General features: G+C 41.3%; 1 protein-coding gene across 2 annotated transcripts in view; it reads right to left on the bottom strand.

The window, feature by feature from the left end:
* Positions 1 to 1,335: 1,335 nt before the first annotated feature.
* Positions 1,336 to 19,496, bottom strand: part of LOC126427339 (RNA-binding protein 45) — a 146,695-nt gene continuing 128,534 nt past the window's right edge. For both annotated transcript variants that reach the window (XM_050089665.1, XM_050089666.1), the window contains exon 11: positions 1,336 to 6,477. The gene's annotated coding sequence lies outside the window, so the exon portion shown is untranslated. The remainder of the gene's footprint in view (positions 6,478 to 19,496) is intronic.

Below are 19,496 nucleotides of genomic sequence, written 5' to 3'. Positions count from 1 at the left end.
CGGGACGGCCTGCAGTGAGCGAAGAAACGGTTGAACGCGTACGGGCAAGTTTCACACGTAGCCCGCGGAAGTTGACGAATAAAGCAAGCAGGGAGCTAAACGTACCACAGCCGACGGTTTGGAAAATCTTACGGACAAGGCTAAAGCAGAAGCCTTACCGTTTACAATTGCTACAAGCCCTGACACCCGATGACAAAGTCAAACGCTTTGAATTTTCGGCGCAGTTGCAACAGCTCATGGAAGAGGATGCGTTCAGTGCGAAACTTGTTTTCAGTGATGAAGTAACATTTTTTCTTAATGGTGAAGTGAACAGACACAATGTGCGAATCTGGGCGGTAGAGAATCCTCACGCATTCGTGCAGCAAATTCGCAATTCACCAAAAGTTAACGTGTTTTGTGCACTCTCACGGTTTAAAGTTTACGGCCCCTTTTTCTTCTGCGAAAAAAACGTTACACGACACGTGTATCTGGACATGCTGGAAAATTGGCTCATGCCACAACTGGAGACCGACAGCGCCGACTTCATCTTTCAACAGGATGGTGCTCCACCGCACTTCCATCATGATGTTCGGCATTTCTTAAACAGGAGATTGGAAAACCGATGGATCGGTCGTGGTGGAGATCATGATCAGCAATTCGTGTCATGGCCTCCACGCTCTCCCGACTTAACCCCATGCGATTTCTTTCTGCGGGGTTATGTGAAAGATTCAGTGTTTAAACCTCCTCTACCAAGAAACGTGCCAGAACTGCGAGCTCGCATCAACGATGCTTTCGAACTCATTGATGGGGACATGCTGCGCCGAGTGTGGGAGGAACTTGATTATCGGCTTGATGTCTGCCAATCACTAAAGGGGCACTTATCGAACATTTGTGAATGCCTAAAAAACTTTTTGAGTTTTTGTACGTGTGTGCAAAGCATTGTGAAAATATCTCAAATAATAAAGTTATTGTAGAGCTGTGAAATCGCTTCAATCATTTGTAATAACCCGGTATATAGTCCGCAGCGGAATAAAAACAACATCAAAAAGATAAATTGCTACTCACCACATGGAGATGGCACTGAGTCGCAGACAGGCACAAAGGTAAAGATTGCTACACATGTAAACTTTTGGTCCATACCTGGGCCCTAGGGCCAGAGACAGTGGCTGGGTGTGTGTGTGTTTTTTTTACGAAAGTTTAAATGTTTAGTGAGATTTTTCTTTGTGCCAGTCTGTGACTCAATGCCTCCTTTATGTGGCTAATGGCAATTTATCCTTTTCATATTATGCAGGTTGTGAAAGGTAAAACCTGTCAAAATTATACAGACGGTACATCTCAGTGTGCTTGACAAAAAAGTTTAATGAAATATCACTGTAACATGTTCTTTATTTTTGTATTCCTAAGGAACACATTTGTATGTTTGACAATAGATGCATTTCTGTTTACATTGTCAACTGACGACACACGACCTTACTCGTGTGTTACAAACATCGATACAGTGGTCAGAGAAAATGTAATGGGCAAACCAGAGCAATGTAAACATCGGATGTCTGCAACGACGCGGTGTGGTAGCCAGGTACTACCGAAACAAGCAATTTGAACAGTCATTTGGTTGTCAAGAACGTATAATTCATTTTACATAAACAATTAAGTACAACCAGATGTTTTCTTGCAACATTACCATAATGAAGGTCACGGAAGTAAAGAAAGGCTAACATCAAATAAAATGTGTCTCCCTTGGCGCAAAATTTGCCAATTACCACATAATTTGTTGTGCATAATTACAATTAACTGTTTCCTCTTTTGCAACAATACCCTAACGAAAATGAAATTCCAGTTATTTTCCTTTTCTACAACAGTACCTTAACAAAAATGAAATCCACATTACTTTGTTTCCTGTAATACTAATACCACAACAGGTTCAAAATGCCCACCATTAGACTCAACAAGTGCTTCATTACAGCAAACCCACTTTTGTTGCACTCTTTCACACACATGCACATTTAGCTTTATGGAACTGGCAGCAATAAAAATCCTCTGCACAAGTGTATCCATATTATTTACTTGCTGAGCATTAATGCGTTCATTCATTTGGCCCCACGAGTAAAAATCCAATGGATATAAATCAGGACTGCATGCTGGCCATCGATGTGGATCAAAATGTCCTATATATCGATCTGGAAATCATCTGTTCAAAAATCTTCATACTCTGTGATCAATGTGGGGTGGAGCACTATGAAGTAACCACGTTATGACGTACGGCTAACAAAACATTTCTAATCAAGTTGGTAGGAATGTTTCCTCTAGAAAGGTTTGGTAATTGTTACGAGTCAATCGTGCAGATAAAAAATAGGGCCCAATAATTTAATAATCGATTATACCTGTCCATACATTTATGGAAAAGTAGCGCTGAATATGTGTCGTTACTAGTTGGTGCAGATTGTGCACACTCCACATGTGCACGTTACAGAAATTTGTTATTCTGTCACGAATGAAACATGCTTTATCTATGACAAGTACTTTGTTTACAAAATTGTGTCGCACACTTTGTGACAAAACCCACTTCGAGAATTCTCACCGCGGAGGGAAATTTTGCTTTCGAAAGTTTGTCTGCATCAAATGCGGTAAGGTCACAGATGCTGCTCTCTCAAAGTGCAATGAATGACAGTGGGTGATACACCTACTTGGCATGTGCAATGCTTCTATTATTCTGAGTATGATCTTCATGAATGTGCTCCAAAATTTGTTCCTCAGCTTCCAATGTACGTTCTGTGTGTTGTAGACTCTGCCTTCCGCCCAGGGTAGTGAAGAGGCAGTATATCTCAATCTATGTAAATTAAATATGTACTCGTAGGCTGTATTCTGTCACATTTTATTTAATAACAAAACGAAAGCACATCAGAACAGACAATACATATCACATACAAAATTAAATGTAAAAAGGTAAAGATAACTACTGTGCTTTTTTACGAATGAATTGCAAAAAAATTGAGTAAAAGTAGAGAATTATGATGATACAAACCTTTGGTGAACAGCAACAAATGTCAATCGTGCAGAAAGACTTTGATGGGGGAAGCGTTCTTGATAAATTTGTACAGCTGCCCTCACAACACCTTTTGCCTCACTATAAATTAAATGAATAACACATAGTTCAGTGGTAGTACATCTCTCTTTCATCCTAACCTTTAACAGAATTGCAGTAATGTCTGCACACGTAACGTGACTGCTGACGATCGGCATATTACAGTGACTCGGCCACGCAGGCCGTTGTTGCCTACATCTTCGCGACACGCACTCATTAAGTCAATAACCGCAGCTGCAAAAACCACAAACCGATTGCTTATGTAAGTGCACATGTGTTGGAGGGGGTGGTGGAGCAGGCAAACCATTGTGTTCTCTTTAATAAATTCTCCCAGCCTACTGTGCATAATGTTTCCACAAGTCAAGTCTAATCCGGGTATGCTGTCCAATGTCTACTTTTCCAAAATCATCATCTCGAAATGAACTGTTCCCCCGTGTACGTCGTGTACTTTCCGATACCTTATATTCTCGCAGATGGCATTTCTTCAACACGTCGCAGAACCTCGTCTTCGATTTCAAGGGTTTGCGCTGCTAGACTATGACCTGTCTCCTGCATGCTTACATGGAAAATGCCAGTTTCACTCAGTAGGTGACGCAAACACCCAAATGTTTGGTGTTACAGAACTTGTAGGCTGGGAAAGTGCTGTCGACACACTCCTGCGGCAGCTTATCCATTTACATTTACAGACCTGTATACGAAATGCATGTAAGTATACATAAATTGCTCCACGTTCACTGTTGTTGTCACAAGGTTTTAACGACTGACGTGTTTACAAGGAAGTCACCACTGTGGCAAGGCGGCGTGTTTCCAAGCAGACATCAGAGTCAACCACCAGTACACAAGCACTTTTGGATCTCCATACCACTAACAGAATGCTCCCTGACATTACAAGTTGCTGCAAGGACCATAAGTTCCTTATGAAAATGTATTTGTTGAAATTCTCTACATCCTGAATTAATTTGAATGAATGGTTCCAGAACAACCTGTATATGTAACAGAAGGGGAAGAATTTTTTTTAGATTCTATATGAAACAAATGGAAAACCACTGCCTTCTTTAAATTTTTTATTGCAGTTTATGATATTGCCAATTCTGTTTTAATAAATCGTGCAGTGGCAGCACTCCAAAGAGCACTCTTCTACGCAAAAGTGAAATTCTGCTGGAAATCTGTAACACTTTGAATTATTTTACAGGGACAAAATTCTTCTGTTTTCACTGCCTGATACAATCTTAGGATCCTCGTTCATCATTAGGAAAACATTATAACATACAATCATCGTAGTCATAAACACTAGTAGTATCGATTGCTACAGTGACTACTTTAATATTAAAAATAGCTAGGATACCTGGACGAGCAGAAGCAAATGGTGCGAACTACGATACAACAATCTTATGTGCATTTGAAAACTGCTTCAAATGTGTTACATTCAACAAATGGACTGGCAGTACACTCCTACACAATCAAATTTATTTAGCACTCGTCTCACAAATACATGGCTGTACCGGCAGACAAATTAACCCCACGGTATTGTCTTTTTATTACACTGTTTCAAAGCTAGGAGAGCCTCGTACTGATATGATAACCATAACTGAACGTTAATTGCACACCTCTACTGAAAGTAATTTTCTCTCCTTTGACATTTCTGTTTGCATCCACAGCAGTCACAGTTAATAACCATTCCTGTTACATATAAACAATACAGAAAACAGGACAAATACATTTTCTATTAGTTGACTACAATATTATTGCAGCTGCAAGTGAGGGAAATTCGATCTGCTTATTGCGAGTCGGCACATAATCGGGGTCGACAGGATGTACACAACTGACCCAGAAGCATTAACCGGGCGACGCATTTTCTCAGTCACTACTGTACTCGTATATTGTACCGTCACTGTGTGCTTCCGATAATGGAGAAGTGCAATAATACTGTAGTCGAGCAGTTTCAGTCTCTGTACAAATTTAAACAAATAGTATCATACAAAGTCACACAACAATCCCAGTTCGGTGTCGGAGACATGCACAGTACACTATGGGTGTGCCCACAACAGCTATGGCAACTGCACACCTATAACTGCAATGAACTAATGCAGTCCTTGTCATAGCAACACCGAGGACAGAAATTATGTATGTTCCATAACTTGTTGCTATCGAGGGGCTAAAAAATAGTCAGAAGAAAGAAAGAAAGAAAGAACAAGAGATCAGAAAATCAAACTTTTATTATTGTGTTACAACAGCCAAAATAAGCTTACAGTATGATCCATCCAGCTGGACACACACAATCATCTGTTAAACATATAAATATAACAACACAAAAGAGCTCTCTTCTCTTTGAAATCGTACACAAATATAAGAAATTAAAAAGTAAAAAAAGAAGAAAAAATTAAAAAACGAAAATACTCAGTGTGACAACAAAAAAGATTTTTTGTCAGGAATTTTTTGACACTGCAAACAAACAGCATGCACAGACTAGGCATTTTGTTCACGATCCAAAAAGATAAACAAAAATAATGTGAAGAAATGATGAAGCTTTGTGCTCTAAGTACTCTCGGGTAGTGCAGACACACTATAGATTTGGGTAAGCAGTAGGGCTAAAATTGCACAGATGGAAAGAGAAGCACAAGGTAAGCAGTATTCGATTCTCGGCAGCTGCCAGTTCGAGCTCGGGACATCGAGACGGTACAAGAAAAGCTCTCGTGAAGCCTGCGGTAGCACGGCAGAGGTCACAACATTTCTCTGCCGTGAGGACTCACAGCTGTAAATCAATGTCGAGAGAAGAACTAAAGGAATCCCTGTGTTTATACTATAATTTTATATATCTAGAAATTTGTAGAGGCAGCATGTACAAGATTCTATGGAAGTATTTTTAACATTCACAAAGCATCAATTTTCTGTGCAGTTGTCTCTCCTCATTCCAAGTAATAGGAAAAATTTATTAAAAAAAATTCCCCATCTTAATGTGCCAAGCTCAATAGCACGGTCTGTACAGTAAGTATTGCACATCATCTCTCACTAACACAATCTCTCTCATTTGCACGCACACACAGTTCCTGTTAGTATCAGGGATACTTCACGAGAAGTGGAAGAAATGGAAGTAGCATTAAACAGCCTGCAGTCCAAAAGTCAGATTTTACGTAACTAGGGAACTACGTCAAGGAACGGAACCACCTGCAACGTCCAGCAACGAGTTTCTTGTCGTCGTGTAACAGTTGGTACCTCTCGTCTCAGTAGTTGTTAAGTTGGTACCGCCGGTCCGTCAGTGGCACACAGGTGACGTCAAGTCTCGTTCGGAGTTTTCTGTTTGTGGTTGCGAGTGACCTCCCGTTCCACACCGTCGTCACCAGTCAAGTGGTTTCCGTGAAAAAGTGTTTTGTTGATTTTACTGTACTTGTGTTTTTTTTTTGTGTGGAGCGTCAACACTGCAGAGAAAGAGAGAAATAAAACAGTAAGTTTCAGTAATGCATGTGGAGTGGCAGTAATTCTCTCAGGTTGCACCCTGCCCCAAAACCAGTCAAAAAGTCTACTTTTTTCAAGTTCATAAATACAAACAAAGCACAAAAAAGCATAAAAACAAAAAAGCACAAAAACAAGGTTCACTGTTATCAGAAACAACTATAAAACAAAATCTAAAAAGCATGCAGAAAACAAAGGGACACACACACACACACACACACACACACACACACACACACACACACACACACTCTATGCACAAAATAAACATGCAAGGTGGGTGAGATGGAAACAGTTCCCAGAGAAATATCCAAAACACAGCACCCATACTATACTTACACGACAAATATAGCTAAATATTGTCACCAGAAGCCAATTTTCAGCAGCAAAAATTCTAGCATTGTAAAGGTGTCACAGACTCGAGAACACGAGACTTGCTGAAACTTCCTAGCAGGATGAAACTGTGTGCCAAACTGGGATAACTACTCAGAAACTGATCTTTCTTTGGCAACATTCTTACTGGCTGAGCTAACCGGGCACGAACTGTGTCCCGCCCTCACAGCTTTACTTCCGCAACTGCCTCTCTCCCAGCCAGTGAAAGGCAAGATTTTGAGTTCAGTGATTCAATCTGGAAACAATATCTATTAACTGGATTACAATTAAATTCACACACAATTACCACCACCCTAAAAGGTGAAAACCAACCTGTCCCTCACAAATTACTACCAATAAGACCGTACGAGGATCTCAGTTGGCACTCGACACCGTTCCAACACAACACCGGTTGGCCACCTCCGAAATGACAAGAAGCTGACAACAACACACCTCACTAGGATGGCTAGTCACTACTGTCAAACAGGCTGTGGTAGCGAACTCTCAAGTCTCTTAAACTCTCTTCATACTTGTACAATTTTGAGGTTAGTGCGCAGACATTTATTTTCACGACAGTACTTCCAAAAAAATCATCTGAAGATTTCTGTACACTGTGTTTACTGTGAAACTCAGATGTAAATTAAAAATATTAAATAAGAATTTTCAATAAAAATATCATTTTCATCTTAAAGCTTAAAACCATTAAACCTTCATGTTACATTGAAACCATTAAACCTTCATGTTACATAAAACCATTAAACCTCCCAATTCTTTACAGAATCGAACTCCCATGCGCAAAACAGTTTTAAACGACTGATTGCCAATGAGTTAATGTGTTAAATATTTGACTTTAAGTGTGTATGCAAGACGAGATTTAGGAAAGGTCTGAAATTATGCTTGAAGTTTGCTGGAAGTCACTAAGTGCTCTCATTACAAAACATAAGATAAATGTAGTCTAGGTACACTATGTGATCCAAAGTATCCGGACACCCTAAAAAACATACATTTTTCATATCAGGTACATTGCGCTGCCACCTACTGTCAGGTACTCTGTATCAGCAACCTCAGTACTCTTAGGGCATCACGAGAGAGCAGAATGGGGTGCTCCGCGGAACTCACAGACTTCGAACACGGTCAGGTGATTGGGTGCCACTTGTGTAACACGTCTGTATGTGAGATTTCAACACTCCTAAACATCCCTAGGTCCACTGTTTCCGACGTGATAGTGAAGTGGAAACGTGAAGGGACACGTACAGCACAAAAGCATACAGGCCGACCTCGTCTGTTGACTGACAGACCCCAACAGTTGAAGAGGGTCGTAATGTATCCAGACCGTAACACAGGAATTCCAGACTACATCAGGATCCACTGCATGTACTATGACAGTTAGGCGGGAGGTGAGAAAACTCTGATTTCACAGTCGAGCGGCTGCCCGTAAACCGTACATCGAGCCGGTAAATGCCAAACGACGCCTCACTCTGTGTAAGGAGCATAAACACTAGACGACTGAACATTGTGTGGAGTGACGAATCACGGTACACAACGTGGCGATGTGATGGCCGGGTGTGGGTATGGCGAATGCCAGGTGAACGTCATCTTCCAGCCTGTGTAGTGCCGACAGCAAAATTTGGAGGCGGTGGTGTTATGTTGAGGTTGTGTTTTTAATGGAGGGAGCTTGCACCCCTTGTTGTGTTGCATGGCACTATCACAGCACAGGCCTACACTGATGTTTTAAGCACATTCTTGCTTCGCACTGTTTAAGAACAACAGCGTCTTTCAACACAATAGAGCACCAGTTCATAATGCATGGCCTGTGGCGGAGTGGTTACACCACAATAACATCCCTGTAATGGATTGGCCTGCACAGAGTCCTGACCGTAGAATAGCTTCGAGATGTTTTGGAACACCGACTTTGTGCCAGGCCTCACTGACTGACATTGATACCTCTCCTCAGTGCAGCACTACGTGAAGAATGGGCTGCCATTGCCCAAGAAACCTTCCGGCACCTGATTGAACGTATGCCTGTGAGAGTGGAAGCTAAACTAGGTTTTGTTTTTCACATATCTCTATGTTTATAATGTTGTATCCCCTCAACTATGTGTTGTAAAAATAACAATTTTGACATGTGGATACTGCCTGCAAGCTATGATGCAAAATGTCAGTAGTAATGAAATAAAATTAAAATGTCACATCTGATGCTGAAGTTTGACTGCACGAACAACAAAAATATTTTAAGCGATAAATTTTTTCCTTTCATGATTATCGTTTTTTTTATAAAAGTTAGAAGTTGTGTGTAACGTTCATTGGAAGTTACTAAGTGCTCTCATTCAAAAATACTGTATCAATTTAGGCTACATATTTACATGCTGTAAGTCACACAGCCTCAAGACAAACACACAGATTGTAAGTGTAATACTTGCCTCATCGTGTTAAGCTTTTAGTCTAAGACTCATTGTAATGAGGATCACCCTGCAGCTAAACATGCCTTGGTGCACGGACAGGACAGGTATACACTCGCGCGCGCGCGCGCACACACACACACACACACACACACACACACACACACACACACACAGACATACACACACATATACAGACACAAGCAGACATGTTTAAAGGCAAAGAGTTTGGGCAGAGATGTCAGTCGAGGCGGAAGTGCAGAGGCAAAGATGTTGTCGAATGACAGGTGAGGTATGGGTGGCGGCAACTTGAAATTAGCGGAGGTTGAGGCCTGGTGGATAACGGGAAGAGAGGATATATTGAAGAGCAAGTTCCCATCTCCGGAGTTCGGATAGGTTGGTGTTAGTGGGAAGTATCCAGATAACCCGGACGGTGTAACATTGTGCCAAGATGTGCTGGCCGTGCACCAAGGCATTAATGAGGTTCACCCTGTAGCTAAACATCAAACCCACCAACAAGCAACAGTACCTCCATTATGACAGCTGCCACCCATTCCACATCAAACGGTCCCTTCCCTACAGCCTAGGTCTTCGTGGCAAACGAATCTGCTCCAGTCCGGAATCCCTGAATCATTACACCAACAACCTGACAACAGCTTTCGCATCCCGCAACTACCCTCCCGACCTGGTACAGAAGCAAATAACCAGAGCCATTTCCTCATCCCCTCAAACCCAGAATCCCCCACAGAAGAACCACAAAAGTGCCCCACTTGTGACAGGATACTTTCCGGGACTGGACCAGACTCTGAATGTGGCTCTCCAGCAGGGATACGACTTCCTCAAATCCTGCCCTGAAATGAGATCCATCCTTCATGAAATCCTCCCCACTCCGCCAAGAGTGTCTTTCCGCCGTCCACCTAACCTTCGTAACCTGTTAGTTCATCCCTATGAAATCCCCAAACCACCTTCCCTACACTCTGGCTCCTATCCTTGTAACCGCCCCCGATGCAAAACCTGTCCCACGCACACTCCCACCACCACCTACTCCAGTCCTGTAACCCGGAAGGTGTACACGATCAAAGGCAGAGCCACGTGTGAAAGCACCCACGTGATTTACCAACTGACCTGCCTACACTGTGATGCATTCTATGTGGGAATAACCAGCAACAAACTGTCCATTCGCATGAATGGACACAGGCAGACAGTGTTTGTTGGTAATGAGGACCACCCTGTGGCTAAACATGCCTTGGTGCACAGCCAGCACATCTTGGCACAGTGTTACACCGTCCGGGTTATATGGATACTTCCCACCAACACCAACCTATCCGAACTCCGGAGATGGGAACTTGCCCTTCAGTATATCCTCTCTTCTCGTCATCCGCCAGGCCTCAATCTCCGCTAATTTCAAATTGCCGCCACTCATACCTCACCTGTCTTTCAACAACTTCTTTGCCTCTACACTTCTGCCTCGACTGACATCTCTGCCCAAACTCTTTGTCTTTAAATATGTCTGCTTGTGTCTGTATGTGTGGATGGATATGTGCGTGTGTGCGAGTGTATACCTGTCCTTTTTTCCCCCTAAGGTAAGTCATTCCGCTCCCGGGATTGGAATGACTCCTTACCCTCTCCCTTAAAACCCACTTCCTTTCGTCTTCCCCTCTCCTTCCCTCTTTCCTGATGAGGCAACAGTTTGTTGCGAAAGCTTGAATTTTGTGAGTATGTTTGTGTTTGTTTGTGTGTCTATCGACCTGCCAGCGCTTTCGTTCGGTAAGTCACCTCATCTTTGTTTTTATATATAATTTTTCCCACGTGGAATGTTTCAACAAAGATGATGTGACTTACCAAATGAAAATGCTGGCAGGTCGACAGACACACAAACAAACACAAACAAACACACAAAATTCAAGCTTTCGCAACAAACTGTTGCCTCATCAGGAAAGAAGGAAGGAGACGGAAAGACGAAAGGATGTGGGTTTTAAGGGAGAGGGTAAGGAGTCATTCCAATCCCGAGAGCGGAAAGACTTACCTTAGGGGGAAAAAAGGACGGGTATACACTCGCACACACACACACATATCCATCCACACATATACAGACACAAGCAGACATATGTTTGTGTGTCTGTCGACCTGCTAGCATTTTCATTTGGTAAATCACATCATCTTTGTTTTTAGATATATTTTTCCTACGTGGAATGTTTCCCTCTATTATAACCACACACACACACACAGATTATATATATATATATATATATATATATATATATATATATATATATATATATATATATATATAAAAATCTGGTTAGACAAATTTTAAAGTTTCCCTCGCCGTGTGCCTGAAAATGAAACTGGGGAAGAGGATGGGGGGGGACCTTGCACACACAGTTATTGGAGAAAAAATGACAATAAAGGTGATAAGTAGTTTATGTTCTTTACAAAGATAGCTTTTTGCATGGACTGTTTTTACAAAAGCTTCAACAGTTTTTTTTTATGAAATAGTCATTGGTTGTTTGGCTCTATTCAAGCTTTCAGCAAATGCTCATTTCTGTTGAAAAGTAGCAGCACTTTCTCACCAGAGACCAGAGAGCTTTAGGGAGTTTCCTGACACTATTTTTCTTTTCCCAACCAGTTAAACAGTTACAAATTCTACAGAATATCGGTACCACATATGCAGTTCGTATACCCTGATTAGCATATTGCAGTCTCCTTTCACGGGCCATGTGGCATACTTGACAACGCTATAGATAGTTATTTTCAGTTCTAATTGCACTCTCACATGCATCGTCAATTCTATTCGCACTTTACAGGAAACTCTCAGCAAAGTCTCTATAGTTTGGCCACTACAATACTAAATCAAAAACTTTGAATGCCCCCGTAAGTGGAAGTGGTGTGTGGCGAACGAATGCCGCCTCCCTTTCGCAGGTCAGCCAGCCTACACCTGTGTTCCGAGTTTCTGTGAAAGTAGAATTGAAACACGGATCACCGATACCTTCTGGTGTTGTCAGGGTCGTATTTGGAATGCCACGATGGATCAGGATTACTTTTTACATTCATTTCAAAATGAGAAAAGACAGTAACAAGCTGCACAAAATGCAAAGCACCGAGGACTGCACACAGCATTTGGTAATGGCTACTGTCCAACTGCTTGCGCTGAGGTTGGTGGTGTCTTAATGAAGGTAGTTCAGGCCCAATATCCTCCAGTATTTTATGCAACTGTAGCTTGAAACACTTGCATCTAAAACTGCTATGTTATAGTGTCTGCAATTTCGTATAATTCTAACTTCAGCTGAAAGATAAATGCTCACTTTCTTTGTCCTTAGATGCTAAGTCCCACTATCGAGTCCTGCATTCCCATACGTGGCACGTATCTTACAGAGACCACTCAACCATCCACTAAGGTGGGGCCAGAGCGTAACTTATAAGTTAACTGATCTCATTGCAGTCGTGCATGGGTATGTTCTTTATTTTGCAAATGCTTTCTTATGCAGAATTTCTCTCCAAATTGGGCTTTGCCAGATGTTGTGCAATACCAGTAATCAAAATTGGTTACTTTTTGATATTTACATGTAAAAAATAAAGCGGCTTCAATATATTTACGATAAAATAGCTTATCGAGATAGAAACTGCTATAAAATAGCATTTATTGTGTAAATTTGCATTTTCACATTTTCAGGTAGAATTTGCTTCTATATTAACAGTTATCATAAATGGAATATTTGATTTTAATAGTACGTTTGTATTTATTCATCATCCTTACAAATAAAAAGAAGTATTTCATCTCCTTCAGCACGCTTTTCGATTTTTGCATTAAACTGTAATTTTTTACCAATATTCACATACGATTAGGGATTGCAAATAAAAGAGACTGCTTTTATTAGAAAATTATGACAAATTCTATAAAAAGTTCAAAAAAGTCATGGTTATTACAACATAACTCGTTCAATTATCACTAGACACAAGGCTTGAATGCTCTGCACTCAGCTCCATTAAAGAGCACAAAATTTTTATGCTCTGATCTTCAAATAATCCAGCTATAAAGAAACTTGAAGAGGACTAAGTCAGTCACATCTCCTCAGACAGAGGTCTTCTCGTCAGACAAATGGAATCGAGGTCTCGAGTCTTGTTACTCACAAAAGAATGGAAAGACTGGTAGAAGCTGACATTGGGAAAGATAAGTTTGATTTCCAGAGAAATGTAGGAACATACGAAGTCTCTACAACTTGTACAAAACCAGACTGCAGCTATAAGAGTTAAAGGGAATGAAAGAGAAGCAAAAATTGATAAATGAGCGAGACTAGTTTGCATCCTATGCCCCATCTTATTTAACCTGTACACTGGGGAAGCATCAAAAGAAATGAATGAGAAATATGGAAAGAGGATTTGAGTTCTGGGAGAAGAAATAAAATTAGGAAAAGAACAATTTAAGTTTAATTGCTACAATGCCTTTTCTGAAAGTATCTGTCTTTAGTGTAGCCTTTTACAGAAGAGAAATGTGGGCGATATGCAGTTCACGAGAAGGGAATAGAAGCACCTGAAATGTGATGTTACGGAAGAATGCTGATCATTAGAATGGCAGATCAAATACTTAATGAAAAGGTACTCAATCGAATCAGAGAAGAACATTACGGCACATCTTAACAAAAACATGGATACATTATAAGGCATCACGAAATAGTTTGATAACGGAGGGAGGGAGGGGAAAGGAAGAAGAAAACACTGTGTGTGGGGAGGGGGGAGACTAGCACACACAGGAGGGGGAGGGGGGAGGGGGATGTGAAGTACAAACTGTAGAAGGCAAATAAGAACTGAACACAGTTGGCAGGTACAACAGATTTTAGGTATAGGCCACCGATATTTCTGACTGATTCTGCAAAACCTGCAGACCCCAGGTGCACATTACTGTGGTCACAACCTACAGGCTATATTACCTGCAGTTCTTGAAACGGGTGATCCTGTTCCGGCAGCTGGGCACACACGAGCAGATTTCTGTGCTGGATCACATTCAGAAAGTCTGAATTTTCCTGTGGCTTTCAGGAGACTGCAAGTTTAAGCTGCTACAGGTATATTGAAGGAGTGGACCAATGGCCAGATCAAAAAATTCACACTATTGTGCCAAGAAATACCTCGTTTGTAGAAAGCGACAAATGAAAATTACGTGAAAAGAATGTAAAAAATAGAGTGCGTGAAGAAATGGTTGAAACACTTCTAGACAGTATTTCTTTTGTGGCCCAAAGTACTATAACATCTAACCTAAAAATTTTAAATATAGTTTCAGAAAAGAAAATCTTTGTTTTTATAACCATATGTTCTATAGTGGTTTTATAATTATAGATCATATTTTAAATCCATCCTTGCAAAAAGAAACACCAAACACATTTTGTTTTATTGAAATAAAACAAACACACTCAGCAGTCTGTAGTGAAACATTTTTATAGTCTGGCTTGCTTCTTAGATACATCATCATCATCATCGTTTTCCAACTACAGTTTCCCAGCTGTGGTGTACAAGTGCTCGCCATCTCGTTCTGTCTTCATAGATCTTCTGTTCCAGGGCAGCTTCCCATATGTATCCCCCCCCCCCCCCCCTTCGACATCTGACCTTACAGTATCTATCCAGCATTTACTTGGTCTTGCCCATGGTCTTCTTCCGAATAGGCTCAGTTTCAAATATCTTTTTTGCAGGTCTTTGGCTGTTCATTCTCAAATGTGCCCATACTACTGAAGGCTGCGTTTCTTTAAGACACGGGTAACAGGAACCTCAATACACCAGATACTTTTCTGTTCACCTCATTCCCGATTTTGTCCTTTCTAGTTGTTCAATTTGTAATTCTAACAAATCTCATTTCTGATGCCCGAATTCTGCTGACGTCTTTGTTTAGTAGGGTACATTTTCTAAACCGTATGTTAGGACTGGTACAAAATAGGTGTGGTACACGGTCACTTTTGCTTCTCGTGGCATTTTATCATCCCAAAGTAGATTTCTGACCCGACTGTAAAAATCGTACGCTTTCTCTGTCCTGTCGAGTATTTCCTGTTTAATGGTGTCGTCTTTCGAGATCGTGCTTCCTAGGTACTTGAAACGTGAAACAGATTCTACTTTGACTCCTCCTAGAAATATATTTGAGGTTGTTCCTGCCTGTTGATGGGTCATTTCTACTGACTGTTTTACTTCTTTTTAGTTTGAAATTTTTGAATGTGTTGTTCCAATCATTAAGTTTCTTCTTTGCTTCAACTTCTGTCTCTCCCCATACTACCAACAACAACACGATTCAAAATTCGTTGATTTCACTTAAGGAATTTTATGTCTGACTTTTGCTAACACCAGGAAAAGCTGTCTGCTGGCATTTTTTTCAGGTGTTCCCTCACTTGGCACTGTCATTCTCCACCTAACGGCACATTGCTTTGCAGAACTAGACATTTCTTGATGCAAAAGATGTCACATTCGACATCAGTTACTGCAGTATACAAAGCAGATAATGTTTCCTGATGTGAGCGACAAAGTACTTCGAGACATATAAATATGTTTTTGCAACTAACAGTTTTAGATATAGAAACCAAACCAATCCAAACTGTAAAGGTATTTCATTACAGACCACTGACTGTTTTACTTCGGTACATGAAGTGCACCTGTTGACTCAAATACACATTTTTCTTGTAGTTTCAAAGATTGATTTAAAATACCTTTGATAATTTCAGAAAAGAGCTCAGGAAAGTGCACGTTTCTTGAAAGAAGTGGAAAAGGGTTGGGGGTGAAGAACTACATAAACCAACGCTTTCGTGAGTGTGAATAAAAATTTGCACCTAGTAGAGTAGGTTCAGTATTGTACTACTGATAAGTTTGTTACATCCACTATTTTACAATTATTATGGAATACTGTATGTACAAAGGATAAAGAATGCTCTCCTCCTAGCATATCAAACCTTCACTATTCTGAAGCAGATCCATATGTCTGGAATACAGCCTTTCAGCAATCCATTTTTGGAACCATGATGTCCAGTTTTTCTTTCAAGAAATATACAAGTATATAATGCACAAATCGCCAGCAAATGCCACAATTTTCACCCTACTGTCATCCGTAATACCTTATCATCTTTGAAACAAACCCGTTTCAAAACCTAAATACATACTACAATAAAATAACATCTAAAAAAAATCACACTATATGTTGTACCCTCAGTGAGACACGGTCACTTCTGAAATCTGTCTCCTGTGGCCACTGGCTTGTTAAGCATGTACTGCAGTTGTAGACCCACGAATAAACAACAAAAATCTGCTCATTTACACCACCTCTACGGTACCGAGCCTCCGGGCTGATCAGAGAGGCAAGATTCGACAGCGGCATCCGCAAGTCTGCGGAAAACGACAGGCGCGAGATTGGCAGGCTGGTCCTGTCGAAAATATATGTGGAACTGGCCTGTCACAGAAATCTGCCCACGTGCGGCCACTATTTAGAGATGAAGAGGCCAGCACAGGACAGACTAGCTTCGAGGGCAGCAGAAAAATGAGTCTTCGGACGGAAGAGCACAACTTCAGTCAGTGGCTCACAGACACTGTTCCGAGATAATGACTAGTCTCTCTTGCACACTCTGAAATTTCCAAGGCCAGTCTGATGGGACTAAGGAAGGACAAAAAACTTTCTCGGACTGCGAGGCTGTCGTATCTGACTTCTACTGTGCCACCACAGTCTGCATCAGGTGAGTGATCTACAGCCCGATACTCTACATCTACATCCATACTCCGCAAACCACCTGACTGTGTGTGGCGGAGGGTACCTTGAGTACCTCTGTAGGTTCTCACACCTATTCCAGTCTCTTATTGTTCATGGAAAGAAGGATTGTCGGTATGCCTCTGTGTGGGATCTAATCTCTCTGATTTTATCCTCACGGTCTCTTCGCGAGATATACGTAGGAGGGAGCAATATACTGCTCGACTCCTCGGTGAAGGTATGTTCTCGAAACTTCAACGGAAGCCCGTACCGAGCTACTGAGCGTCTCTCCTGCAGAGTCTTCCACTGTAGTTTATCTATCATCTCCGTAACGCTTTCGCGTTTACTAAATGATCCTGTAACGAAGCGCGCTGCTCTCCGTTGGATCTTCTCTCTCTCTCTCTTCTATCAACCCCATCTAGTACGGATCCCACACTGCTGAGCAGTATTCAAGCAGCGGGCGAACAAGCGCACTGTAACCTACTTCCTTTGTTTTCGGATTGGATTTCCTTAGGATTATTCCAATGAATCTCAGTCTGGCATCTGCTTTACCGACGATTAACTTTATATGATCATTCCATTTTAAATAACTCCTAATGCGTACTCCCAGATAATTTATGGAATTAACTGCTTCCAGTTGCTGACCTGCTATATTGTAGCTAAATGATAAGGGATCTTTCTTTCTATGTATTCGCAGCACATTACACTTGTCTACATTGAGATTCAATTGCCATTCCCTGCACCATGCGTCAATTCGCTGCAGATCCTCCTGCATTTCAGTACAATTTTCCATTGTTACAACCTCTCGATATACTACAGCATCGTCCGCTAAAAGCCTCAGTGAACGTCCAATGTTATCCACAAGGTCATTTATATATATTGTGAATACCAACAGTCCTATGACACTCCCCTGCGGCACCCCTGAAATCACTCTTACTTCGGAAGACTTCTCTCCATTGAGAATGACATGTTGCACTCTGTTATCTACGAACTCTTCAATCGAATCACACAATTGGTCTGATAGTCCATGTGCTCTTACTTTGTTCATTAAACGACTGTGGGGAACTGTATCGAACGCCTTGCGGAAGTCGAGAAACACGGCATCTACTTGGGAACCCGTGTCTATGGCCCTCTGAGTATCGTGGACGAATAGCGTGAGCTGGGTTTCACACGATCGTCTTTTTCGAAACCCGTGCCGATTCCTACAGAGTAGATTTCTAGTCTCCAGAAAAGTCATTATACTGGAACACAATACGTGTTCCAAAATTCTACAACTGATCGACGTTAGAGACATAGGTCTATAGTTCTGCACATCTGTTCGACGTCCCTTTTTGAAAATGGGGATGACCTGTGCCCTTTTCCAATCCTTTGGAACACTACGCTCTTCTGGAGACCTACGGTACACTGCTGCAAGAAGGGGGGCAAGTTCCTTAGCGTACTCTGCGTAAAATCGAACTGGTATCCCAACAGGTCCAGCGGCCTTTCCTCTTTTGAGCGATTTTAATTGTTTCTCTATCCCTCTGTCGTATTTCGATATCTACCATTTTGTCATGTGTGCGACAATCTAGAGAAGGAACTACAGTGCAGTCTTCCTCTGTGAAACAGCTTAGGAAAAAGACATTTAGTATTTCGGCCTTTAGTCTGTCATCCTCTGTTTCAGTACCATTTTGGTCACAGAGTGTCTGGACATTTTGTTTTGATCCACCTACCGCTTTGACATAAGACCAAAATTTCTTAGGATTTTCTGCCAAGTCAGTACACAGAACTTTAGTTTCGAATTCGTTGAACGCCTCTCGCATAGCCCTCCTCACACTACATTTCGCTTCGCGTAATTTTTGTTTGCCTGCAAGGCTTTGGCTATGTTTATGTTTGCTGTGAAGTTCCCTTTGCTTCCTCAGCAGTTTTCTAACTCGGTTGTTGTACCACGCTGGCTCTTTTCCATCTCTTATGATCTTGCTTGGCACATACTCATCTAATGCATATTGTACGATGGTTTTGAACTTTGTCCACTGATCCTCAACACTATCTGTACTTGAGACAAAACTTTTGTTTTGAGCAATTAGGTACTCTGAAATCTGCTTTTTGTCACTTTTGCTAAACAGAAAAACCTTCCTACCTTTTTTAATATTTCTATTTACGGCTGAAATCATCGATGCAGTAACCGCTTTATGATCGCCGATTCCCTGTTCTGCATTAACTGTTTCAAATAGTTCGGGTCTGTTTGTCACCAGGAGGTCTAATATGTTATTGCCACGAGTCGGTTCTCTGTTTAACTGCTCAAGGTAGTTTTCAGATAAAGCACTTAAAAAAATTTCACTGGATTCTTTGTCCCTGCCACCCATTATGAACGTTTGAGTCTCCCAGTCTATATATGGCAAATTAAAATCTCCACCCAGAACTATAACATGATGGGGAAATCTACTCTAAATATTTTCCAAATTATCCTTCAGGTGCTCAGCCACACCAGCTGCTGAGCCAGGGGGCCTACAGAGACATCCAATTACCATAT

This window comes from Schistocerca serialis, chromosome 11, assembly GCF_023864345.2.
Source record: "Schistocerca serialis cubense isolate TAMUIC-IGC-003099 chromosome 11, iqSchSeri2.2, whole genome shotgun sequence".
Taxonomy (NCBI): Eukaryota; Metazoa; Arthropoda; class Insecta; order Orthoptera; family Acrididae; genus Schistocerca; species Schistocerca serialis.
The sequence above is the reverse complement of the archived record's forward strand: the minus strand, read 5'-3'. Positions and strand labels throughout refer to the sequence as shown.